Below are 27,270 nucleotides of genomic sequence, written 5' to 3' on the forward strand. Positions count from 1 at the left end.
CCAGGCGATGTTAAAGGGGACGGGAATGCAGGATCCCAGGTGGGGCAGAGGGTCTGTCAAGACTGATCTGGGCACAGGGACTTCCTTATGTTTCTGTGAAGTTGCAAGTTGGCCCCACTCAAGTGCCCCAGGAGGAAGTGCAGGATGCAGAGGACAGAGCAGGGCCAGGAGATACCAGAGGGACGGATGGGAGAAGTGGATCCCAGGTGGGTCAGGGGACCTGTCAAGACTGATCTCTGACAATGTCTTTCCAATGGGGCAGATGCCCGGAGCCTGCAGGGCAGGATGTGCTGTCAGGGTGGAGCCAGCGGCGGCAGGCACGGGTCCTGGCAGTTCAGCTTTGATGGACAGATCGGCCTCCTCTTTCACCCAAACGCCAGAATGTGGACAGAGGTTCATCCTGGGGCCAGCTGGATGAAGACGACCTGGGAGAATGACAGGCAGCTGACTGAGTTCTTGCGGAAGGTGTCCGTGGGAGACTGCACAAGGTGGCTGGGGAACTTCTTGTTGCCCAGGGAGGAGATGCTGGAGTCTACAGGTAACTAGGGCCAGGGGTGGCGGGAAGGGGTTTTCCCTGGAGATGAGGTGAAGCCACCCCAGTGTGTGCATGCACGGTGTGGGTGCCGTGTGCATGTGACTGTGCTATACCCGGGTGTGTGTGCATGCCAGGATATGGGTGTGTGTGCATGTAAGGGTGTGGATGCTGGTGCGTGTGAAGTGGGAATGTGAGTGTGTATGAATGAAGTGTGTGTGTGACAGTACATGTGTTCTGTGTGAGCCTGTGAGTCCTGTGCTTTGTGGGTGCATGGTAGGGTGCTGTGTGCAGGTGTGTGTGAGCCTGTGTGTCTGAGTTCACAATCCAGTGTGATGTGTCCTCCCAATGGCAACCGCAGCATCACCTCTGTGCCTGTCCTCACACCTCTCCTGCTCTTCCTGCTCATCTCTCCCACACGGCGTGGATTTCAGTTCCCTGACGCGCCCTCCTGCTGGCCTCCACCCCGTGGACATCACTGTTTCTAGACCTTCTCCTTCGCTGTCCCCTCTTCCTAGAATCCTGGTTCTCCCTTTTCCTCTGCTGTCTCTCTGGGGTCCTTCAGAACCATCTCTAGGTCCAGATCCTGCCTCCCCTCTAGCCACCACCCCCAGCCTCTCCCATCTTGGCCTCCCAGGAGGGACGGTCTGCATGGTCACCCTGGCTTCCTCCCTGCTATTCCAGGACCTGTCCCAGCAGTTCACAGTACGGGTGCCAGCTGTCTGTACGGCTGCTTTTCCCAGGAGCAGGAGCTGGAAGGCCTCTCTGGGGTTTGGGGTCTGGACAGGGCCTCCAGTGTTCGGCTTCCATTTCAGCACGGCCACCCACAACCTCAGGACCAGTCCCATCCAAGGTCACGGCCACCATGCCCATGCCCTCGACATTCTCCTGCTCCTCACCAGCTCAGTCCTCCTTGTCATGCAAGGGGAGCCATTCTGAGTGACAGGTATGGAGGGCAGCATTGGGAGGGAAGCAGAGGGTAGATGGGATTGGCTGGGATGATGGCAGAGGGAATTCCCTGAGTCCAGCCCTGCCCCCTGGACTGCACTGTCTCATTCTGGAAGTGAGACAGGAAAATCAGTCCTCATGTCCCTCAGTAGCATTAACTGGGACCAGCTCAGCCCTGAGTTCTAAGAAATTCTCCCTGTCAGGAGCCAGCCTGGTGGAGGGAGAGGGAGAGGGAGGGGCCCTTTCCTATACCAGGTTTCAGCAGCTGGTTCATGGCCTGTGGGTTGAAGAAGGCTTAGCCAGCTCAGGATTGTGTAGCGCAGATTCAGGGCCCAGTCACAGGAGACTGGGGCACAGGAACACAGGCACAGGGTTTGTGGGCAGCAAGCAGCATGGACGCTCCACTTGAGGAATCATTGTCAGAGTGGGCAGCAGCAGGTGCTCCATGGACACCTCTCGCTCAGCAAGAGGGAAAGGGGAGCCTGAGCTGTGCTGCAGCCACACCTCGGAGTGGGTTTTAACAAGGCCAGGAACCCAGGACGCCTGCTTGCCTGCCTGCCTCCCTGAAGACGGCCACCTGTTCTTCATCTGTCTGTCCTCCTTCCCTCCTCCTGCTCCTTCTCCTTCTCCTCACCCTCCCTCCACCTTTCCTTCTGTAGGCAGAGCAACACACACACACACACACATGCACGGGGAAAGAGGGAGAGAGAGAGAAAGAAAGAGAGAAGGAGGGAGAGAGAGAGAGGAGAGCGTTCTCACCTGCAGTGTTCCGGACCCTGCAGGTGCTGGACTCTTTCTGGCTCTTGGATGGCACAAAGCATCCCAAGGAACAACTCCATCCAATGCTCCCTGTGCAGCCTCTGCGCTTTTAGCTCAGAGCGCTCAGGGCAGGACAGGGAAGGCCCATTCTCCTTCAAAACGATTGGAGGGAGGCAAGTTTCTCACTTGCTGCCCCTCCGATTACTGAAAAAAAAGAGAGAGAGAGAAACAAGAGAAATCCACACACATTTAACTAAAGCAGCAGCTTCTACAGGGAGAAACAATTCCAACAATAGCCACTAGAGTTTCCCTGTGGAGGATGGGTGTCAGCGCCCCTGCAGGCAGCCTTGGTAAGTGCAGCCACAAAGCCAGCACGGGTAACTGCAGACAAGATTCAGGCGGCTACCTCAGAGCTGATCTCACTCCACCCTTATTTCCAGGGCACAGGGCCAGCAGCCAGTGGCGCGAAAAACTCCTTGTAACTGTATGTAAATGAGTTGGCTGTCCTTAAATACGCAGTCAGTGCTGAACTCACTCACTCCAGGATGGAGCTGCTAGCCCTGCGCTGCTTCACGTCCCTGCTGCTTCTGCTCCTGCCTCTGCTGGCAGCCGGGCTCCGGGCACTGCTGGCCGGTGAGTGCTTTCAGGGCAGGGGAACAGGGCCTGGGAGAGAGGGTGGGGACCTCCTCTCAGGCCTGTGGCTACCCTGAGGCCGCTTCTCCTAGAGGTCACAGGAGGAGGATGGGAGGGGGCGGTGGAAACTGATGGTGCCCCAGGCCCGTCCTGGGGTCACTGAGCCAGGGGGCGTGAATGAGTGAGGACCCTGCAGGAAGGCCATCCCCCGACTCCGCTCTGCAACCACAACTCCCCCTCCAACCACCAGCGTCCACTTGCTGCCAGCCACCACCCACTATCCACCACCGCTCACAGCCTCATCAGGCCACTTTGCTCCTGAGTTGATGAGTCCTGTGAGCCCCGGGGCCATCTCAGCACGGGACCAGGAACACGGGGATTCCCTGCCAGTCTGCCTGTCTCATCCAGCCAGTTCTGTCCTGAGTCGCTTAGTCACTGGAAGCCTGTAGACTAGTTTGGCACAGGACCAGGATCCCCGGGCTTCGGGTCCAATCTGTCCCTTTCTCATCTGGCAGGTCCTGACTTCTCCCCTACCTGATGGCCTCATTCCGCTGCCTGAGGTCACCCCAGGCAGGCACACCCAGACCTCAGCCCAGTGCCTGAATTTGAAGGGATGGGGCCACCATCCCCCCACCACCACCCTGGGTTCAGGCACCTTGTCCTGCACTTCCCCTCGCTGCTGGGAGGCAGCACTATAGGTGACAAGCCTTGTTTTCACAGGAGCTGGCCAACTTGTGTGCACACTGAAATGGGTGGACGTCCCTTGTGTAGTGGGTGTGGCCTTGCCTGTCCACACTGGAGGCCCAGGCTAGGATCTCCAGGTAGGAGTTGCCCTACACGGCCCCTTTCCCAGCACAGAGCTCTGGCCGTGGAGAATGGGGTAAATACAACCGCGTTCATTCATTCATTCATTCATTCACATCTTCAACCAATTTGTGGAGAGATGGGATGAAAAGGTGTCTAATTGGGCGCAGAAAACGTTTTGAAACCTGTGCACACAGAGTCCCTGTTTTCCTGGGAACATGTACTTTCTGTGAGCACCTTGAAGACCCATGTGTTGTCTGAGGTTCCTGTGGTGCTGGAAGCTCAGAGCGGGGTGGTTGCAGCTGATGCTACATGGCCTGCAAGCCCTTAGCTGGTTACTAGATATCCTCTCAGAGGGAATTCTGGGAGTCAGCCTGGTATTCACCCAGTGTTCACCTGCATCACCACCTGTCCAGCAGACTCAGCTACCTCAGAGGGTGGTCTCACCCATAATCTGTGTTAAGTTCCTGCAGGAGGAGTTTCTTCCACACGCAGGGGAGGATGACTCGCACCCTGTGCTTGCAGGGCTGCCGCTCAAACAGCTCCCAGCAGCTGAGAGGCCTCCCTTAAGGGAGGAATGTGAGCTGGCAGATGTCCAGGTCTTGCCCAACCCCTCCTGACAGGCTTCCTGTGATCTCCAGCCATGGGAGCCTGCGATGACTGTGAACTAAACAGACCTGCTGCTCTGCCACCCTCCAGAGGCCCCTCTGTGGCCCAGGGTCCCTCTCCAACACCCTCCCTGCTCACTTCCTACCTAACCTACAGCCAGTACCTCCGGAGCAGTTAACAAGACACCTGCCTTTCACAGGGCGTCCACCAGGAGTTCCTCACAGGCGAGGGGCACGGGTGGCTCCAGCTCAGGAAACTGAAGTTCTGGGCTCGAGTTCTGTGTTTTACCCAGGACCGGCGTCCATGGGATGTACGTGGAGATCTGCGGTTTCTGGTGGTGGACGTTGGTGTCCTCGTGTGCTCACTCCCCGAGTTACCTAGACTTTCCTTCACCCAGAGGCGTGCAGCGAGAGCCGTTGCTGTTTCCCACTGCCTGCCTCTCGGGAAACCTTGTTCTCAGTCCTGCCCTCCTAGGCACACCTGTCTCTGTCTTTCTCTTGCCTCTTGGAGTCAGTTCTGCCAGGTGCTCCCAGAAGACAGTGGCTGCCCAGGGACTATGCACACCATGGTTTGCACTTCCTAAGCACGTGGTGTCGGAGTTTCTGTTCAGATGCATGTGAGCTTAGGGACTGTGTGTGCTTACACAGGACTCCTGTCACCAGCTCCCTCTGAGTCTCGGGGGCCATGCTGGGACCCTGTGTACTTGGTCAGAGAACCTGAATGAATTACAAGGAGCACAGGTGGGAGAAAGTCAGGAGCCAGTGATGGAGTTGCCATGGCAGGAATTGATTTCCCTGCGTCCCAGCCCCGCCCTTCAGGTGGGCTCCTGAGTGTCTTGGAGCTGGGGGAGAGGTTGAGTGTGAGTCCTTTCTCATCCCCATGCCTCACTCATGTTTCTCTTCCACAGACAGTCACTCCCTCTGCTATGTCATAACTGTCAATCCCAAGGCTGGACCCAGACAGCAACGGTGTGATGTTCAAGGTCACATGGATGACAGGAGGATTCTGCACTGTGACTGCAGCTTCACTCAGATCAGCTTTTTTGACCCCCTTGGGAGGGAAGTGGATGCCATTGACAACTGGGCAGAGCAGACAGAAATGCTGCGAGATGTGGTGGACGCCCTCAACCAGCAAGTGGCCGAAATGAAACATTCCACAAGCAAGGGTGAGCCTGAAAGTCCCTGGGCAAGAGGACAGGTATTGTGAACCAGGACTGAGGATTTCCATGTGCAGAACTGGACACTGCTCTTCCTTTGGAGGCCCAGCGACAAGGTGGGAGTGGTAGGATCAGGGCCAGGTGATGCAAAGGGGACGGGAATGCAGGATCCCAGGTGGGGCAAAGGGTCTGTCAAGACTGATCTGGGCATGGGGACTTCCTTATGTTTCTGTGAAGTTGCAAGTTGGTCCCACTCAAGTGCCCCAGGAGGAAGTGCAGGATGCAGAGGACAGAGCAGGGACAGGAGATACCAGAGAAACGGATGGGAGAAGTGGATCCCAGGTGGGGCAGAGGACCTGCCAAGACTGATCTCTGCCAATGTCTCTCCAATGGGGGCACATCCCCTGAGCCTGCAGGGCAGGATGTGCTGCTGGCATGGAGCCAGCGGCGGCAGGCACGGGTCCTGGCAGTTCAGCTTCGATGGACAGATCGGCCTCCTCTTTGACCCGGACGCCAGAATGTGGACAGAGGTTCATCCTGGGGCCAGCTGGATGAAGACGACCTGGGAGAATGACAGGCAGCTGACTGAGTTCTTGCGGAAGGTGTCCATGGGAGACTGCACAAGGTGGCTGGGGAACTTCTTGTTGCCCAGGGAGGAGATGCTAGAGTCTACAGGTAACGAGGGCCAGGGGTGGCGGGAAGGGGTTTTCCCTGGAGATGAGGTGAAGCCACCATGCGCATGTGTGTGTGCAAGGGTTTTGGTGCAATGGTGTGGTTGCCGGTGGATATGCGTGTGGGAACATGGATTTGTGTGCATGCTGTGTGTCTGTGTGTGCATGTGAGGATGTAGGCATGAATGCATGTGTGTGTGTTGTGCCGGTGTGTGCATGTCTGTGTGTGTGTCTGAGAACGTGATCCAGTGCTGTGTCCCTCCCTATGACAGCAACAGCATGGCTGCCTTTCCCAGGAGCAGGAGCTGGAAGGCCTCTCCTGGGGTTTGGAGTCTGCATGGGGGCCTCCAATCTTCTGCTTCCATTTCAGCGCAGCCACCCACAACCTCAGGAGCCGTCCCATCCAAGGTCACGGCCACCATGCCCATGTCCTGGACCTTTCTCCTGCTCCTCACCGGCTCAGTCCTCCTTGTCAGGTAAGGGGAGCCATTCTGAGTGACAGGTATGGAGGGCAGCACGGGAGGGAAGCACAGGGCAGATGGCTGGCTTGGGAAATGGGAAAGGGATTCCCTGAGTCCACCCCTGCCCTCTGAGCTGGACCTGCTTGTGTGGAGATGAGTCCCGGAGAAGCAGACCTCATGTTCCTCAGTAGAAAGCTGAGCCCCACCCTCTGAGTCACCAGCACCTTCCCCAGGGACTCTTAGTGTAGTCAGAAAAAATCCACACTGAGCGTCTGAACATGCAGAGCACCATCCATCCCTCTGTCTCCTCCATCCCTACCCCACCCTTTTCCTTATCAGGTGATCTCCTGCTGTTTCTGCCTTTGTGCCTTAGGTGTCTTCACTAGCTTGACCAGTGCAGTTGATGCAAGATGTGATATGGAAGCTTGAAGAGCTTGAGGCAAATGGGATGGAGACATTGGGCTGCCAGAGAAGGCTGATGCACAAGTTTCTTTTTTTTTTTTTTTGGTCTTTCTTTCTTATTTAAAATTTCTATTTAATAAATACAAATTTCAAAATTACAACTTTTGGATTATAGTGGTTTTTCTTCCTATAACCACCCTCCCACCTGCAAACCATCCCATCTCCTACTCCCTCTCCCATCCCATTCTTCATTAAGATTCATGTTTAATTATCTTTATATACAGAGATCAACTTAGCATATCCTAAGTAAAGAATTCAACAGTCGATGCATACGTACTCATCACAAAATTTCTTTTATCCAGTCTTCAGTTAATGGGCATTGGGGTTGATTCCATATCTTAGCTATTGTGAGTTGAACTGCAATAAACATGAGGGTACAGATAACTCTTTCATATGCTGATTTCATTTCACTTGGTAAAATCCCAGGAGTGGGATGGCTGGGTCATATGCTTGGTCTCTATTCAAATTTCTGAGGTAACTCAATACTGACATTCCACAGTAGCTGTACCAGTTTAATTCCTACCAACCATGGATTAGGGTACGTTTTCCCACAAATCCACACCAGCCATGTTGTTTATTGATTTCTGTATGAAACCCATTATGACAGGGGTGAGGTGAAACCTCACTGCGATTTTGGTTTGCATTTCCCTGAGGGCTAGTGACCCTGAGCGTTTTTTAGGGTGTCTGTTGGTCATTTGGATTTCCTCCTTGGAAAAATGCCTGTTTAAGTCTTTAGTTCATTTCTTGACTGGATTGTTTGCTGTTGTGGAGTTTCGTGATCTCTTTTCATATTCTGGTTATTAATCCTTTAGCAGTTGCATAGTTGGTAAGTAATTTCTGCCATTTTACCAGTTGCCTCTTCACTTTGCTGAGCATTTCCTTTGCAGTGCAGAAGCTTCTCAATTTGAAGTAATCCCATTTGTCAATTTTGGATTTGATTGCCTGTGCCTCTGGGATCTTTTCTAAGAATTCTTTGCCTATGCCAATGTCATGCAGGGTTTTCCCCAATGTTTTCTAATAATGTGATGGTATCAGGTCATAGACTTGGGTCTTCGACAAATTTGAGTGGATTTTGTGTAAGGTGTAAGATAAGGCATTGTCTGTGTATACAAAGGTTGTTGATTTTTGTGTATTAACTTTATATCTTGTTACTTTACCAAACGCTTCTCTGAGTCCAATAGTCTGTTGGTAGAGTCTTTTGGGTCCCCCATATATACCCATATATAAAATCATGTCATCTGCAAACAGAGATAGTTTCACTTCCTCCTTCTCAACTTGTATCCTCTTGATTTTTTCTTTCTTTCTTTCTTTCTTTCTTTTTTTTTTCTTTTGACAGGCAGAGTGGACAATGAGAGAGAGAGACAGAGAGAAAGGTCTTCCTTTGCTGTTGGTTCACCCTCCAATGGCCACCGTGGCCGGCGCGCTGCGGCCGGCGCACTGCGCTGATCCGATGGCAGGCGCCAGGAGCCAGGTGCTTCTCCTGGTCTCCCATGCGGATGCAGGGCCCAAGCACTTGGGATATCCTCCACTGCAATCCCGGGCCACAGCAGAGAGCTGGCCTGGAAGAGGGGCAACCAGGACAGAATCCGGTGCCCCGACCAGACTAGAATCCGGTATGCCAGCGCCACATGCGGAGGATTAGCCTATTGAGCCGAAGCGCCGGCCCCTTTTGATTTCTTTTTCTTGTCAAATGGATCTGACTAAAACTTCCAGGACTGCACTGAATAGCAATGGTGAGAGTGTGCATCCTTGTCTGGTACCAGATCTCTGTGAGAATGCTTCCAATGTTTCCTCATTCATAGGACAATGGCCATGTGTTTGTCATAAATTGATCGGGTTGAGGAATGTTCCTTCTATACCCAATTGGCTTAGAGTTTTCATCATGAGAGGGTGCTGTATTTCATCAAATGCTTTCTCTGTATCTATTGAGAAAATCGTATGGTTTTTGTTCTTCAATTTGCTAATGTGATGTTTCACATGGATTTGTGAATATTGTACCATCCCTTTATACCAGGGATACATCCCACTTGGTCCTTGCGAATGATCTTTCTGATGTGTTGTTGGATTTCATTGGCTAGTATTTTGTTGAGGATTTTGCATCTCTGTTCATCAATGTGAGCACAGAGCCCTCTGTGACAACCCACCCCAGGCACTCAGGGAACTCTCAATCTCTGAATCCTCACATGATGCTTACCCAAAGACCCAGCCATACCCCACACCCTATCACACAGTCACAGAATTCCCACATTCATAGTGCATAAGGCCCCATGGTCTCAGGTAGAAGGGGATCTGCTTGCAGCCCCTTGGGCCCCCTCAGTCCAGAGAGAGCAACAGGATGAGCCAGCTTCCTGCCCAATAAAAGTTGGCCAGTGCTGTGCCTTAGCAAGTTGAGTTCAGCCACCACCTTGATTGAGTGAGGGAAGGTTAGTCCTTCATAGGCCTAATTGGCACCCTGCCCCCGACCAGTCATCCAGGCCAGACTCAAAGTCAGTGAGGACCACAGCATTTTATCCCTCCAGGAAAAATCCCCCAGTTGTGTGGCCCACAGCAGCCTCTGCCCACCTTATTAAGGTAGCATGTGCTTCCTGGTCGTTGCCAGGCACCCTTGTTGGTGATGGGAAGAAAGCAACATGCTCTGGCTTCACAGGATTAGGTGGGCACCACGGTCCCCATTAGTGCCCCAGGCTGGACTCAAAGTCATGTGGACCGCGAGTTGTCCCTCAGGCAATATCACCAGTGACAGAGCTGCTGCAGGTTTCTCTCACCTTGCTCCAAGGAGATGGCCTCTCCCTCACCACTGGCTGTGGGAGTCAAAGGTGGTGTCCTGGGGGCTGCATGACTAGCCCGCCCCACTGCCCCATGCTGTCCATCTTATTTTTGTAGAATATCTATTAAGGGGCGGTGCTGTGCCTAGCAGGTAAAGCCACCGCCTGCAGTTCCAGCATCCATATGGGCATCAGTCCTAGTCCCAGCTGCACCTCTTCTGATCCAGCTCTCTGCTATGGCCTCGGATACCAGTGGAGGATGGCCCAAGTCCTTGGGCCCCTGCACCCACTTGGGAGACCCAGATGAAGCTTCTGGCTCCTGACTTCAGATTGGTGCAGCTCCAGATATTGCAGCCTTCTGAGGAGTGAACCATCGGATGGAAAATGCTTTCTCTGCATCTATTAAGATAGTCATGTGATTTCTCTTCTGCAGTTTGTTAATATGGTGTATCACATTGATTGATTTGCAAATGTTGAACCATCCCTGCATACCAGGGATAAGTCTCCCTTGGTCTGGGTGGATGATCTTTCTGAGGTGTTGTTGGATTCTATTAGCCAGGCTTTTATTGAGGATTTTTGCACCTATGTTCATCAAAGAAATTGGTCTGTAATTCTCTTTCTCTGCTACATCTTTTTCAGGTTTAGGAATTAAGGTGATCTGGCTTCAAAGAAAGAATTTGGGAAGATTTCCTCTCTTTCAATGGTGTGTCAATTTTGTTTATTTTTTCAAAAACCAGCTCTTAGTTTTGCTGATCTTTTGTAATTGTTTTATTCAATTTTGTTGAATTCTTCTCCGATTTTTTCAAAGATTTTATTTATTTATTAAAAGGCAGACTTACAGACAATGAGAGAGAGAGACAGACAGAAAGATCTTCCATCTACTGGTTCACTACCCATATGGCTACAATGGCCAGAGCTGAGCCGATCCAAATCCAGGAGGCAGGTGCTTCTTCTGGTCTCCAACACGGGTGCAGGGGCCCAAGGACTTGAGCCATCTTCCACTGCTTCCCCAGGCCATAGCAGAGAGCTGGATTGGAAAAAGTGCACCCAGGACTAGAACCAGTGTTCATATGTGATGCCGGCGCCACAGGTGGAAGATTAACCTACTGTACAACAGCACTGGCCCTTATTTCTTTTCTAATTTTAATTATTTCTCTTCTACTAGTTTCAGTTTGGTTTGCTGTAGTTGTTCTAGATCCTTGAGAGGCATTGATAGCTCATTTATTTGGTGCCTTTCCAATTTCTTGATGTAGGCACCTATTGCTATAAAATTTCCTCTTAACACTGCTGTTGTTGTATCCCATAAGTTTGGTATGTTGTGTTGTTATCTTCATTTGCTTCCAGAAAGTTTTTGCTTTATTCTGTGACACACTGTTCATTCAGGAGCATGTTGTTCAGTGTCCATGTATTTGCATATGCTCTAGAGTTTCCTGAGTTGCTGATTTCCAGCTTCATCCCATTGTGGTCCGAAAATGCATGGTATGATTTCAATTCTTTTGAATTTGCTAATCTTGTTTTATGGCCTAGTATGTGGTCAATCCTAGTGTAGGTTCCATGCACTACTGAGAAGAATGTGTATTTTCTAAATGCAGTATCAAAATTCTGTAGATATTTGTTAGGTCCATTTGGTCTATAGTGCCAATTAAATTTGCTTTTTCCTTATTGATTATTGGTCTGATTGATCTGTCCATTGCCGAAAGTGGAGTATTGAAGTCCCCCAATACTATTGTGTTGTATTGTATTGTAAATCCCTTAACATATTTTTTAAATAGCCCAGTGAACTGTAATTAGGTGCATATACAGTTATAATGGTTGCATCTTCCTGTTGAATTGATCCCTTAACCATTATATAGTGCCCCTCTTTGATTATCTTAACAGTTTTTGCATTAAAGTCTATTTTGTCTTGTATTAAGATGGTTATTCCAGCTCTTTTTTGGTTTCTGTTGGCATGGAATATCTTTTTCCAACCTTTCACTTTCAGTCTGCATGCACCTTTCTTGTTAGCAGCAAATAGATGGGTTTTGTTCCTTAATCCATTCAGCCAGTCTGTGTCTTTGAACTGGAGAGTTGAGGCCATTTACATTCAATGTGACTATTGGTAAGTAGTGACTTTGCCCTGCCATTTGTCCAAAGATATCTTAATTTATACTTTGAACTTCCTATAGTCTTTTCCTTAGAGATTTTCTTCCTTTACCTTCTTTGGTATTGATGATCATTTTCTGTATTTCTGTGTGTAACACATCTTTAAGCATCTTTTGCAGGGCTGGATGGATGGTGACAAATTCTTTCAATTTCTTTTTGCTTTGAAAGGTCTTTATTTCACCTTCATTCACAAAATGAGAGCTTTGCAAGGTATAATATTCTGGGATGGCAGTTTTTTTCCTCTTAGTACTTGGGCTCTCCTAGCCTGTAGGGTTTCTGATGAGAAGTCTGCTGTGAGTCTAACTGGAGATTATCTGAGAGTAATCTGACATTTCTCCCTTGCACAGTTTAGAATCCTTTCTTTATGTTTCACTGTGCTGAGTTTGATTACAATGTGTCATGGCGAGGATTTTTCTGGACATATCTATTGGGAGTTCTGTGTGCCTCCTGTACTTGGACGTCTCTTTCATTCTCCAATGCAGGAAGTCTTCTGCTAGTAGCTCACTAAAAAGGCCTTCTAATCCTTTCTCTCTCTCCATGCCTTCAGGAACTCCTGGAACCTGAATGTTGGGTTTTTTAATAGTATTCTATAGATTCACAATGATATTTTTTGGATTTCTAATTTCTTCTTTTTCTCTTCAGTTTGTATATTTTCCTGTGCTCTCTCCTCTAATCTGATAGTCTCTCTTCTGCTAAACTAATTCTGTTTTTTTTTTTTTGACAGGCAGAGTTAGACAGTGAGACAGTGAGACAGAGAGACAGAGAGAAAGGTCTCCCTTCCATTGGTTAACTCCCCAAATGGCTGCTACGGCCGGCACACTGCGCCGATATGAAGCCAGCAGCCAGGAGCCTCCTCCTGGTCTCCCATGCGGGTGCAGGGCCCAAGCACTTGGGCCATCCTCCACTGCTTTCCTTGGACACAGCAGAGACCTGGACTGGAAGAGGAGCAACCGGGACAGAACCGGCACCCCAGCTGGGAATAGATCCCGGGCTGCCAGTGCCTTAGGGGGAGGATTAGACTAGTGAGTCATGGCGCTGGCCTCTAATTCTGTTTTTAAGGCTCTCAACTACCTTTTTTATTTGTTCTATTTAATTATTCATTTCGTTTTGATTCCTTCTAAGATTTCAATTTCATGAGAGAGAGTTTCTTTCGTGTCCTGCATGGATTTCTGTAGTTCGTGTGTTTGCTTTTGATTACTTCTAAGTATCATATCATCAATTTTTTGAGTTCCATTTCTTGCATTTCTTCTATCTCATCATCTTCATAATCTTGTATTGAAGTATTTTGTTCTTTTAGGAGTATCATGTTGTCTTTCTGATTTCTTATATTGTTGTGTTTGTTGTTCAGCATTTATGGCGATACTTGTTGTACTATGACTCTGTAGATAAGTGATTGTCTGCCTTCACAAATCTCTAGAGGCTTGTAGTTGGGTGTGGGTAGAGAGCTGTGTTCAGTTCTCCAGGATTAAGTGCACGCCTAAGGTGACACACTCAGGTTTGGAGCGATAAATCTTCTCTTTTTTTAATCTGAAGGGAAGTAATTGTGATCAGCTGAGCTCTTCTCAATGGAAACCAGTGCCTGAGCACTAGCCCCAGTGGGTGTAATATTCGTCTGCTCTGTCCCAAGGACCACACAAAGGATCTGTGTAGTCCTCAGTGTAAGTTCAGATTCCCCAATGTCTTTCACTGAGTAACCAGGACTCCCTGAGCTTGTGATGTCCCCTACCACGACTACTCAAAGTCACAGCCACACCGTGAGTTCTGACACACAAACCCTCAGTTTTTTTGTTTTGTTTTTGTTTTTGTTTTTTCATAATGCTGGTTCAGAAGTCCAACACAGTCACTAGGTCTTAGCCTCCTGTTATTACTCCCCACCAGAGTCAGTCCCCACAAGAGTCATGTTTCTACACTCAGCTGATTGCCAGGCACAGACACAAGCTGGCACAGCTCTTACGTATGTCCAAAGTGGTGCCTGCTCTATCAGCTTGTATGCCTTTGTAAGGTGATCAGAGAGAGAGAAATGTGTCCGTACTATGCCTTTTATTTTTTCTCTCCTCTAGTTAGGCAGGTATACTTTCCCCCACAGGGCTTCAAGCCTCATTCCCTCTAGGCACTTCCTGCCACTTTTTAAAAATTTATTTGACAGGTAGAGTTATAGACAGTGAGAGAGAGAGAGACAGAGAGAAAGGTCTTCCTCCAAATGTCCACCACGGCCGGAGCTGTGCCAATATGAAGCCAGAAGCCAGGTGCTTCTTCCTGGTCTCCCATGCGAGTGCAGCAGCCCTAGCGCTTGGGCCATCCTCCACTGCACTCCCAGGCCACAGCAGAGAGCTGGACTGGAAGAGGAGCAACCAGGACTAGAACCCGGTGCCCATATGGGATGCCGGCACCATAGGCAGAGGATTAACCAAGTGAGCCACAGTGCCAGCCCCTCCTGCCGCTTATTGCCAGTGTCTCCAGCTACTGCGGTGTCACCTCACCTCACTTTCCAGCGCTGGTGCAGAGGCACTCAGCAGCTGGAGTCCCGAGCTGTGGGTGCCCACACCCTCCACGTAGGTCCATCGTGTCCCTTAATTTCAGAATAGCTTCCTCTGCCGTTTTGTCCCTAACTCTTCCTTGAGACTATACTATCTCCACTTTTTGTATTATCATCTCCTGGACTAGATCAGTAAGCTCCCTCCCTATTCTGCCATCTTGGAACCGCGCCCAACCATTCCATATTAGATTGCCCGTGTGCATGCAGGAGTCCAACCAGTTATGTTTGCCCTCATTTTCCCTCTACGGTGCTACTACCTTCAGCATTTGCTATCCACCAACATCAATAGTTTTCAACTTCCCTCCCTTGGCAATGTGGTCTTAAGATCCTTTGTCATTTTTCTGCTTGTCCTACTGATTCTAAAATAATAAACTCAATTCTTATTGTATCTGCCATTCTGAGACACACTGACTAGCTCAAAATACATTTGTCGGCCCTTGGGGTCTATTTGATATACCATCTCCTATGTTGTCACACTAATTATTTTTTTCAGTCCAATGTTGGCAAAATCCTCAATCCCATCAAAATATAAATTTGTCAAAACGTAAATGAAGGCTGCTAACACAAATGATCCATCCTAGAGAGCTTGCTTAGAGTGGAAAAGCTTACAAGCCACAGAGCAGCCTCGCTTTTTCCTCTGGCAGGGTGAGGCCAAGCCCTTAAAAAGCCAGGTAGGTGTTCTGAGAGTGGCTCTGTCCTGCAAGGAACCCAAGCTAGCCTGAAACTGGGGAGAGAGGAGTCTGGGGTTTCAGATTTCACCTGGGCTCCCTAGGAATGCACCCCTCCCCCTGGCATGCATCCCCCAAGCTCCCTATCCAGCTTCCCTGGAGCAGCTGGAAGGCCCAGCCTACAGGGATGGAGTAGCATGCACTCTCTGATCCAGGTCCTATGCTGCGACCAGGTGCCCAGGGCAGTCTCACTATCCCCATGGGAGCTTCCTTCCTGGGATGGTGCTCAAACACAGTGCACACATAAGGGACAGGGTGGAGGTAGAAAGATAAGTAAAGTTAGAAACCTTGGCCAGCCATTATTAACCATGTCCACATGGGGAGCCAACGAATGTGTCTGCAGTCCCTAGAAGGGGACAGAGGTACCCTCTTCACCTAGCAGACAGGCATTGTGGGCCTGCACCTGCATTCACACCTCACATTGGGTGCCAGTAGCGGGCTCATCCTGGGAGTCCCGCACACTGTCGGCATGGGTGGGGCACCAGCACTCTTCCATATGACACACCAGAGACAAGTTTCAGGGCACACGACAGCTTTATTAGCACCAAGCACACCTTGTAAAGGGCAGGCAGAGGGCGCATAACTGATTCAGGGCAGCACTAATTCTATAGCTGAAGGTGGTATTGGTGCCACTATGCTTCTCAATCAGCTTGAAGGTCACATAGGCTCCTAGCTTTCCAGGTGGGCCTGGGCCACACCCAGGAGCGGTTTACCTGATTGGCAGAGGCAGGGCTGGGGGAAACGTGCCTGGGGCTCCTGGGCCTGCCAGCACTCAGATAACTGCATGGGCTAGGCAGGCAGTCTCACGGGATCTCCCACAGTGGAGTGTGCTGCATTGGGTCGCTGGGCCATTGGTAGAACAGGGAATGACAAGCACAGCTAGTGAAGAGATGAGATCCAAGTCATAGCACCAATGTTCCTGAACTTGGGCTAATGGCTCATGACAGGTTAAAATACAGAATCAATACATAAAAACAAAATGGTAAAAAACTAACACGAGAAGGAGGGCACAGGCACTGTCTTGCAGTCTGGATTCAAACTCTCACTGGCACGGCTGCTTGCAGTCACTCTCCTTCTTATATTCCGTGTTTCTCTTTATAACTTGGATCTTAAACTGGGCTATTCCAGGTGTCAATGATACAAAGCTTAAAAAATAAAAGGGTCTCTTCGACCAAGTTTCCTAGGACTTCCCTTGTTCCCTCAAGCCTAACGCTTCCATATACAGACTCTGGACCACTCAGCACGGAATCTGGGCTCCTGGGCTAGGCAGGGCCTACATCCTTCCTCAGCCTGATGAGGTCACAGGAGACAGAGGCTTGTCCTGCTTCCCAGAAGAAGAAGTCAGAGGCCAAAGTCCCTGGGTAGGGGAGCTCTCAATGCACACAGCTCGACGTGAGTAGACCCCAGAGGCCCAAGAGGGCTGCAAGCACTTTCCACGGCCCAACAACTCCAAAGGCACCCAGTGGTGAAGGTCCCAGATAGGCAGTGTCATATCAGCAGTGCGGTCACTGTGGTTGTGATTCCAGCATCACAGATGAGAGAGGCCCTGGTTAGAGAAAAGACAGGTGATGCCCTGCTCCAGGACAGCCCCGACTACTCCTAGAGTCCTCCTCCCATCTCAGGAATTCTCCACCCCCCCCCATCAGATGCAATAAAGAAGGAATCTTCCTCAGATTCTCAGCACAGATGCTGTACACCTGCCCACCCGCTCTCCTGCCCTGAGAGTTGACTTTGCTTACAACAGACCTTGCTTGTTCATTTTAACCTTGGAGCATCCCAGAGTTCTCTTCCTGCAGGGGGACCAAGACCTTTTACAGGTTCTCTGGTACCAGGAACGCCCTGCCCTCTGCCTTAGGAGCTGGGTTACAAAATCCTTCCCACCCCTCATCCTGGGAAGGGGTCAGCATCCTCTTTGCTTTGAGGATGGAATCTCTGACAACGACTCCTCGAGTGGAGTGTCCATGCTGCTTGCTGCCCACAAACCCTATGCCTGTGTTCCTGTGCCCCAATATCCCGTGACTGGGCCCTGAATCTGCGCTACACAATCCTGAGCTGGCTAAGCCTTCTTCAACCCACAGGCCATGAACCAGCTGCTGAACCTGGTGTAGGAAAGGGCCCCCCCCCCCTCCACCAGGCTGGCTCCTGACAGTGAGAATTCATTAGAACTCAGGGCTGAGCTGGTCCCAGTTAATGCTACTGAGGGACATGAGGACTGATTTCCTCGTCTCATTTCCAGAATGAGACAGTGCAGTCCAGGGGACAGGACTGGACTTGGGGAATTCCCTCTGGCATCATCCCACCCAATCCCATCTGCCCTCTGCTTCCCTCCCAATGCTGCCCTCCATACCTGTCACTCAGAATGGCTCCCCTTGCACGAGAAGGAGGACTGAGCTGGTGAGGAGCAGGAGAAAGGCCCAGGGCATGGGCATGGTGGCCGTGGCCTTGGATGCAACTACTCCTAAGGTTGTAGGTGGCCGCGCTGAAATGGAAGCAGAAGACTGGAGGCCCCCATCCAGACTCCAAACCCCAGGAGAGGCCTTCCAGCTCCTGCTCCTGTTAAAGGCAGCCGTGCACACAGCTGGCACCTATACTGAGCAGCTGCTGTGACAGGTCCTGGAGTAGCATGGAGGGAGGATGGGAAAGATCTGCCAGAGAGGAAGCCAGGGTGACCATGCAGACCATCCCTCCTGGGTGGTGGCCAGGAAGGGGGGCAGGAGCTGGACCTGGAGATGGTTCTGAAGGACCAAAGAGAGAGAGCAGAGAAATGGGAGAACTGGTATTCTAGGAAGAGGGGATGGCGATGGGAGAAGGTCTAGAAACAGCGACAGGCACGGGTGGATGCCAGCAGGAGGGCATGTAAGGGGACTGAAATACACACCGTGAGGAAGAGATGAGCAGGAGGAGGAGGAGAGGTGTGAGGGAAGGCACAGCGATGGATGCTGCTGTTGTCATAGGGAGGGGCACATCACACTGGATCATGTTTTCAGACACTCAGGCTCACACACACCTGCACACAGAACCCTACCCTGGCACACACACAGCACAGGACACTCACAGGCTCACACAGCACACATAAATCGTCACACCCACACTCTCATTCATACACACCCACATTCCCACACCACACGCACCAGCATCTACACCCTTACATGCACACACACCCATATCCTGGCATGCACACACACCCCGGTACAGCACACTCACATGCACACAGCACCCACACCTTGCATGCACACACTACGGTGGCGTCATCTCATCTCCAGAGAGCACCCCTTCCCGCCACCCCATCCCTAGTTACCTGTAGTCTCCAACATCACCTTCCAGGGCAACAAGAATTTCCCCAGCCACCTTGGGCAGTCTCCTATGGACACCCTGCTTAATTTGTCAGTCAGCTGCCTGTCATTCTCCCAGGTCGTCTTATTCCAGCTGGCCCCAGGATGAACCTCTGCCCACTTTCTGGCGTTTGGGTCAAAGAGGAGGCCGATCTGTCCACTGAAGCTGAACTGCCAAGACCCGTGCAGTAGTTGGAGGGGCAGCAAGTGAGAAGCTCAGTCCCCTGCCTGACAACTCAAACTACCCTGTCCTGCCCTGAGTGCTCAGAGCTAACAGGGCTCTGGTGTTAAAGGGGGGTGGAGGCTGCCCAGCGAGTGGCCAGTGGAGTTGCTCCTTGGGACGCTTCTGTCCAATCCAAAGGCCAGAGTCCAGCACCTGCACGGTGGCCCAGACCACGGTGTGCATAACAGAAAGCCTTAAAGCTGTTCTCCAAGTCAGATTCCGAAGTGATTTCGCTGTCCTGTTTAAAGCAGCCTTTTGCATTTTTCCACATTTCCATTTTCAAAATGCCTTCATGGTTAATCAGTGGTGGCTTTTTGGCACTAATTTGTTATCTTTTTTATTTTCCTGCCTTTTTCAAGGACGATAACTTAGTGGGAATGTTTGGGTTTAGCTGTCCAGAATATGTTTGGAGTTTATTTTTAGCTCTTTCAGCCTTGCACAGGTTTTATCCCCACCACCATTGGCTATTTTCACCACTTCTGCTGTTTAATATTATTATTAAATTAATGACATGAAAAAATGTCTATTTTTCCATGCTTATACATCCTGATAAAAGTGGTCTAAATGTGAATGGGGAAAACACACACTTTCTAAGTAGTCTCTTTCTTGAGTCTCTTTTGAGCCCTGGACTTCCTGAGGGACAGCAGTTTTATTCATTGAACTTAAATGTATGGTCTCAAGGGAACACCAGAGAGAAGAGTCATTGTAGTTCACAGTCAGATACTTGAAAAATAAACTACAAAGGGTACTTTTTGGTTAAAGTTATCTTTTTTTCCTTCAAAATTCCTTTTTAGATGTTCTTTGAAGATCATATTGATGATGCCAAATAGTGTGGTCACTTGCATGGCCTTGGTTCTGCTTCGTCCTATGCACAGAATGGCACAGGGAAGTTCATGAAGAGGAAGCCAACGAGCAGTCATGACACGAAACAGTCCTTTTATTCTCTCTGAGCTACACACATGCCTGTATATTCTAACAGCCTTTTCATATTTCCAGTCTTGCACTGCCAGCTTCCTGGGCACACCGCGGCTCTCCGCCCACGCGACCTTGACTCTGTGGTGTTGGGTGCCGCTGCCCCAAGGCAAGAGTGGCAGGTTACAGGAATTGAGAGACAGCGGGACTAGCTGCGCGTGAGCCAGGGCGACTAGCTGCGCTCCAGCCGCGCCCTCCCGTGCGCCAAGCGAGCTACCCTCCGCAGCACGATGCTCATTTTTGAAAATATAGCTACAGGCTCCGCTGTCGCTGGCTTGTAAATCAGAACAGTACGTCCTGAACATCCTCCAAGAACGGATTTACTTCTTTTCAACTCTGCCTGGCGTTGGTGGCAGCGTGACTGTATCACACTGTAGGTAATCCGTCCTCATCTGTTCATGAAGTGAAAGACTGTCGCCAGGGGCTGGCGCTGTGGTGTAGCGGGTAAAGCCGCCCACTGCAGTGCCGGCATCCCATATGGGTGCTGGTTTGAGTCCCGGCAGCTCCACTTCCCATCCAGCTCTCTGCTGTGGCCTGGGAAAGCAGTAGAAGATGGCCCAAGTGCTTGGGCCCCTGCAGCCACGTGGGAGACCTGGAAGAAGCTCCTGGCTCCTGGCTTCCATTGGCTCAGCTCTGGCTATGGCAGTCATCTGGGGAAGTTAACCAGGGGATGGAAGACCTCTCTCTCTGTCTCTGCATCTCTGTAACTCTGCCTTTTTAAATAAATAAACAAATCTTAAAAAAAAAAAAAACACCTGTCTCCAGTTAATTACTGTAACAAAAACAAAATGCTGCAATAACCATCCCTGGCTAAACCTCTAGGCAATTATTGAAAAATAATATAGATACAGAATTGATATAAGAATTGAAAACAATTTACAAACATGTCATTTCACAGGTTGAAACACTAGCCAAATACTTGTCACTATTAAGACCTAGCTTAGGCAGAGGACAGTGGAATATATACTTATAGTAGGATTAAAAATGATGTCACTTTTCTGAAAGACAATGTGACACTATTTTATCAAGAGCCTGAAATGTCAGTGTAAAATTAAGAACATTAATTTTTGTATGAAAAGTTCTAATCTTAGCCATGTGGCCCATGAGAATGTATGCCAATTACCTATTGGTTTGATTATGAAATGTGAATATACTAACATGAGGAAGTAAATATAGGGGCTGGTGTTGTGGCACAGTGGATTAAGCCACTGCTGAGACACCAGGATCCCATATGGACAACCAGTTCCCTGCTGTGGCCTGGGAAAGCAGCAGAAGATGGTCCAAGTGCTTGAGCCCCTGCACCCATGTGGGAGGCCCAAATGAAGCTCCAGGCTCCTGGTTTCAGCCTGGCCCAGCCCTGGACATTGTAGCCATTTTGGTAAGTAAGCTATCATAGGGAAGATCTCTCTCTCTCTCTCTCTCTCTCTCTTTCTCTCTGCCTTTTAAAAAAGTAAATAAATTTTTTTACAAAAACTAATCATTTTGAGATATATTTATTTATTTTTTTCTTTCTTTTTTTTATTTAGTAAATATAAATTTCCAAAGTACAGTTTATGGATTACATTGGCTTCCCCCCCACCATGATTTTCCTCCCACTCACACCCCTCCCATCTCCCGCTCCCTCTCCCATTCCATTCACATCAAGATTCATTTTCAATTCTCCTTATATACAGAAGATGGATTTAGTATATATTAAGTAAAGATTTCATCAGTTTGCACCCACACAGAAACACAAAGTGTAAAAATACTGTTTCAGTACTAATTATAGCATTACTTCACATTGGACAACACATTAAGGACAGATCCTACATGAGAAGTAAGTGCACAGTGACTCCTGTTGTTGACTTAACAATTTGACACTCTTGTTTATGGCGTCAGTAATCTCCCTAGGCTCTAGTCATGAGTTGCCAAGGCTATGGAAGCCTTTGGGTTCACTGACTTCGTTATTATTCCGACAGGGTCATAGTCAAAGTAGAAGTTCTCTCCTTCCTTCAGAGAAAGGTACCTCCTTCTTTGATGGCCCTGTTCTTTCCACTGGGATCTCACTCTCAGAGATCTTTCATTTAGGTCTTCTTTTTGTTTCCCAGAGTGAGACATGTTTATTGGCACAAAAATATGCAATCTAATGTTTAAAGGAAAAGTTCCCGCGTAAGATTTCCATAGCCTGCCAACATTTTTCAATGACTACGGTTCTACTCCTGATGATTCACTATCTTGCACTTCTCTCATCGGTTCCCAAAAACAGGTGATGGAAAACCAAGACAAACTTTCACAGTTCTTGAGAAAGTCCAGGTGCACTCCGTCTAGCCACAGGCCACCTTTTTCCCATAAAGCCTCTTTTCGCCAGTCTTTCTGGCATGGGCACCCATCATGTTGCTTCTGCCCAAGATGGCGCTTCTGTCCTCTTTCTTTGGTCTCACTTCTGCTCTTGGTGGTGGCTGGGCTCATACACGGGGTTCCCCCAAACCCCTCAGCACAGGTGTCCTCCCCTCTCCCACTCAGCCAGCACTGCCCACGTCCTGGAGTCCAGAGGAGGAGGTACAGGCGCAGGAGAAGGGCTCAAGGGAATTGAGCTGTGGTTGGGGCAATGGCCCATGAGCTTGGAGGGGTTGCAGACAATGAAAGCTTGTCAGGTCTGAGAACTAAGGGAGATCCCTTCTGCAGGACCTACAGCCTCCACGGTAATTCCACACTGCAAGTCCTCCATCAGGTCGTCAGGTCTAAGCACTTACTGTGTGCAAATGCTTCTCCGAGAGTCTCCCCTCTGCTCAGAGAGCTGGGCAGCCCAGTCCAGGAGGCAGACAGCTCGCGGGCACCCACATCACGGTGACGCTCTTAGCACCCAGAGGGAAGAAAGTCAATTCTTTCTGGGAAACACTGGGAAACTTGAGGGGGGATGACATTGGGCCTGAGCCTGAAGAACTATGACCACTTATTTGGGTGGGAAAAGAGATCAGATCGACAAAGGAATGAGAGGAAGTTGCTGCATACCAGTGTGGGGACCAGCAAGAAGAGGGAGGAAGGCAGAGGAGCTGTCCTGAGGGCGGGGCCAGGCTGGGGGTGAGGGAGGCCGTAATGGGGACAGTCTCACAGAGAGATGCTCACTCACTACGCAGTCTTTCCGCAGACTTAGAAGCTGGGCTTGTTTGAGCACATCTGCTTCTGTAAATTTGACTTTGGGGGTGTTTCAATATTTTACAGAATAAGACGTCAAATCAAATTTGACAAAAAGCGATCTCTGAATATCAAAAGCAAAATAAAACTAACCTCTCTACACACTAATTTCATTGCATAACCTCACACAGCGGTACTCGATGCTAAGTGAATCTTGTCGTAACCCCTCCACATTTTATATCCTTGCTGTTGGTAATCTCAGCTTGACTTTTGTAAATTTGTTTATTTGAAAGGCAGAGTTACAGACAGAAAGGAAGAGACAGAGACAGAGGGGTCTTCCATCTGCTGGTTCACACCCCTGATGGTCACAATGGCCAGGGCAAGGCGGAGTGGAAGCCAGGAGCTTCCTCCAGGTCTCCCACGTGAGTGCAGGGGCCCGAGCACTTGGGCCGTCATCCGCTGCTTTTCCCAGGCCATAGCAGGGAGCTGGGTGGGAAGTGGAGCCGCCAGCAAGAGGAAAGGAGGCTGCAGAGAGGAAGGAAGGCAGGACCCCAACACAGCCTTGAAAGTGGCTGCTTGCACTTGTCTGAAGCAGCTGCCCACAGTTATCCTGTCTAGGGAGGGAAGGTGTCCTAGGCTCTGCCTCTGTAACTCCAGTCATAAATCCGTCCTAGAAATCTGCCCCAGGTGTCTCCTTTACAAACACACGGGACCCACCAACATGGTCCTAAGTCACTTGGGCTGCAGTTTAAACCCACCAGTGCTGTATTGGTTACTGCATGAGGCTGATGAACCCACAAATATGGTGAGAAACCTGGGTTCCAGGCTCAGTCTCAGGAAATGATTCCCACCGAGGCGGCGGGCATTAAAAAGCTGTTTTCCCAGCACTCTGGCCTCAGAATCAGTCCTTAATGCATTCAGATCTGGCTAAAAAGCCCATGAGAGTATTTCAGGCATGGAAAGCCAAGACACTCTGGCAAAAAAAAAATGACCTAAAGATCTCTGTGAGTGAGATCCCAGTGGAATGAACAGGCCATCAAAGAAGGAGGTACCTTTCTCTGAAGGGAGGAGAGAACTTCCACTTTGACTATGACCTTGTCTAAATATGATCAGAGTCGGCGAACTCAAAATGCTTCCCTAGTCTTGGCAACTCATGACAAGAGCCTCGGGTGATTACTGACATCATAAATAAGAGTGTGAATTGTTCAATCAACAATGGAAGTCACTGTGCACTTACTCCTTAGGTAGGATCTCTGTCCTTAATGTGTTGTACTATGCGAACTAATGGTAAAACTACTACTCAAACAGTACTTTATACTTTGTGTTTCTGTATGGGTGCAAACTGTTGAAATCTTTACTTAGTATCTGCTAAATTGATTTTCTGTATATAAAGATACTTGAAAATGAATCTTGATGAAGAATGGGATTGGAGTGGGAGATGGGATGGTTGTGGGTGGGAGGGTGGTTATGGGGGGAAAAGCCACTATAATCCAAAAGTTGTACTTTGGAAAGTTATATTTATTAAATAAAAGTTAAAAAAAAAAAAAAAAGCTGTTTTCCACCCTCCGCTGTCTCGGGGCCAGTTTTCCCAGCCCGGGTTTCTGTAACACTCAGAATCCAGGCATTGCTCATGTGGGATCTGCGCACTGTAGGCCGCAGCTTTCCCTGCTGGGCCACAGCGCCGCCCCTACTTTAACTACTGCTGATGATGCACACTAATCTCAGAACAGGTTTCTCACTAAGGCTTTGCTCTGTGGCTTTTCAAGTTGGTTTGTTTTTCCTAGAAGTGCATAAGCCAATTGGAAAGAGGTTCATGGACCACTGAGTTTTCTTTTTAACAAAATGTGCATATGTATGTGCAAGTGCTTACTTTCAGAACGCAGAGAAGGTTCTGTGCACTCTGCCGTAACCAGGTGAGCGCTCACACTGCAGCACGAAGCTCCTCTCAATCACGGTTTTAGCACAACATTCTCTGGAACGACCACATCACAAGATATGCAAATCTCTGCTCTGCTTATGAGCAGCCCTGGCCATGCTTTTGTGGTCATCTGGGCAATGAACCAGCAGATGGAAGCTATCTATCTCTGTGTGTAATTCTGCTTTTTTTTTTAAGATCTATACTTTATTTGAAAAGGAGAGGAAGAGTGATCTCCCATCTGCTGTTTCACACTCCAAATGGCCACAATGGCCAGGGCTACGCCAGGCTGAAGCCAAGAACAAAGAACTTCAATTGGGTCTCCCACATGGGTGCAGGGGTCCAAGGGCTTGTGCCCTCCTCCACTACTTTCCCAGGCACATTAGCATGGAGCTGGATCAGAAGTAGAGCAGCTGGGACTCCAACCAGAGCCTGTGTCACAGGCAGCAGCTTAATCTGTTATGCTATAACACTGGCCCTGTAACTCTGCCTTTCAAATAAATAAATAAATCTTTAAAAAATGTATATAATGCTTAGTGAAAAAGTTATGTCATAAAGTATACGCATCACGGTAATTTTTAACTCTTTTTGGATTAATTTATTTGAAAGAGCAACAGGAAGAGAAAAAGAGAGAGCTTCCAACCATCACTTCACTTCCCAAATGGCCTTAACAGCCTGATCTTGGGCAGACTGAAGCCAGGAGCCAAGAACTCCATTTGGGTCTCCCACATGGGTGGCAGGGTCCAGGCACTTGGGGCATCTTCCACTGCCCTTGCAGGCGTATTTGTAGGGAACTAGGTCAGAAGCAGAGTAGCTGGGACTCTGATATAGGATGCTGCTGTCACAAGCAGCAGTGTAACCCACTGTACCGCAACTCCAATCCCTACACTAACATTTTTAAATAAATGCGTCCAGACTTGCGTGAGACCCCTGAAAGGAAATATAGCTCAGGTAACTGAGTTAGCTTACATTGATTTTATTTAGTTCTTTGATATGTGTAATGTTCCTTTTTTTAAGATTTATTTTATTTATTTGAAAGACAGAGTTACAGAGAGAGAGAGAGAGAGAGAGGTCTTGCATCCATTGGTTCACTCCCCAGATGACTGCAATGGTCAGAGCTGAGCTGATCTGAAGCCAGGACCCAGGAGCTTCTTCCTAGTCTCCCACACGGGTGCAGGGGCCCAAGGACTTGGGCCATCTTCTCCCACTTTCCCAGGCCATAGCAGAAAGCTGGATTGGAAGTGGCACAGCCAGGACTCGAACTGGTGCCCATACGGGAAGCTGGTGCTGCAGGCCAGGGCTTTAACTGCCTGCGCCACAGCACAGACCTCTAATATGTGTAATTTTCAAAAGGTCATGATGACCTCGTATCAATTTTATAATCATAAATACAAGCGGTTATAAACAGTCTCTTCTCATGTCTGGTTCTTGCCGTTAATCTTCACCACCACTCACGGCTTCAGAAATTCTGCTTCTCTGATGCCATTTGGATATTTGCAGCCTCAAGCATTGTTCACTTCTGCCTAAGGACAGTGTGGTCAGGAATTCTAGCTTGGGGCCGGCGCTGTGGCGTAGCAGATAAAGCCGCTGCTTGCAGTGCCGGCAACCCAAATGGGTGCCGGTTCCAGTCCTGACTGCCCCACTTCCGATCCAGCCCTCTGCTGTGGCCTGGGAAAGCAGTAGAAGATGACCCAAGTCCTTGGGTCCCTGCACACACGTAGGAGGCCTGGAGGAAGCTCCTGGCTCTTGGCTTCGGATCGGCGCAGCTCTGGCTGTTGCAGCCAATTGGGGAGAGAACCAGCAGAGGATGGAAAACACCTCTCTCTCTCTCTCTCTCTCTCTCTCTCTCTCTATTTCTCTGCCTCTCCTCTCTTTGTGTAACTCTGACTTTAAAATAAATAAATAAATAAATAAATAAATAAAGTCATTTTAAAAAAGAATTCTAGCTTTTAGGTGAGGGGAGTGACTCTGAAACTCAAAAGGACAGAACAAACCTTGTAAAGGGAAAAATGGAAATTCTCAGAGGGAGTAGCAAAAAGAGGAAGAATTCTCAGCGTTCTCAACTTCAGCTTTCTGGCTCAAGATATTCACATTACAGAACTCTGAGCACTCTGCAAATAGGAGTACTGAGCCACTGTGGGGAGTATGCTACGTGTTACACACAAGGTCTCATGGGCGCTGTATTAGGAACAAGGACAGCAGTGTTCCACAGTGGAATTAGGTTTCTGCACCTCTCACTATGGATATCGCAGGCTGGATAAAGTTGTGACTGCTGGTCTTGTGTTCTGGAGGATGTTTGGAGGAAAACCAAGCCCATCAGGTGCCGGTCACCCCTAATTGGAGGGCAAAGTGAAGCCCTGTTTGCTCGGGAGTATGCGAAGCCCACTCCTGTGAGTTTGATGGCAGTCCTAGAAGAGATTCCTGAACCGGCTTGTGAAGGCCAGTTTGGAGTGAGGTATGCAGAGGTAATAATTTTCATTGAAAAATTTTTCATTTAAATTATTTAAA

At 49.3% G+C, this 27,270-nt stretch overlaps 2 long non-coding RNA genes across 2 annotated transcripts; one reads left to right on the top strand and one right to left on the bottom strand.

The window, feature by feature from the left end:
- The first annotated feature begins 1,916 nt into the window (after positions 1 to 1,916).
- Positions 1,917 to 5,967, top strand: LOC138849570 (uncharacterized). Its single transcript, XR_011388458.1, has 3 exons — positions 1,917 to 2,872; positions 3,593 to 3,693; positions 5,193 to 5,967. It is a non-coding gene; the product is annotated as an uncharacterized lncRNA (long non-coding RNA).
- Positions 5,968 to 15,724: 9,757 nt separating this feature from the next.
- On the bottom strand, positions 15,725 to 18,699 carry LOC138849777 (uncharacterized). The gene is made up of 3 exons (XR_011388937.1): positions 18,505 to 18,699; positions 17,554 to 17,685; positions 15,725 to 16,752 (listed from the first exon to the last, which is right to left on the bottom strand). It is a non-coding gene; the product is annotated as an uncharacterized lncRNA (long non-coding RNA).
- Positions 18,700 to 27,270: the final 8,571 nt, after the last annotated feature.

The sequence above is a fragment of the Oryctolagus cuniculus genome, chromosome 5 (assembly GCF_964237555.1).
Source record: "Oryctolagus cuniculus chromosome 5, mOryCun1.1, whole genome shotgun sequence".
Taxonomy (NCBI): domain Eukaryota; kingdom Metazoa; phylum Chordata; class Mammalia; order Lagomorpha; family Leporidae; genus Oryctolagus; species Oryctolagus cuniculus.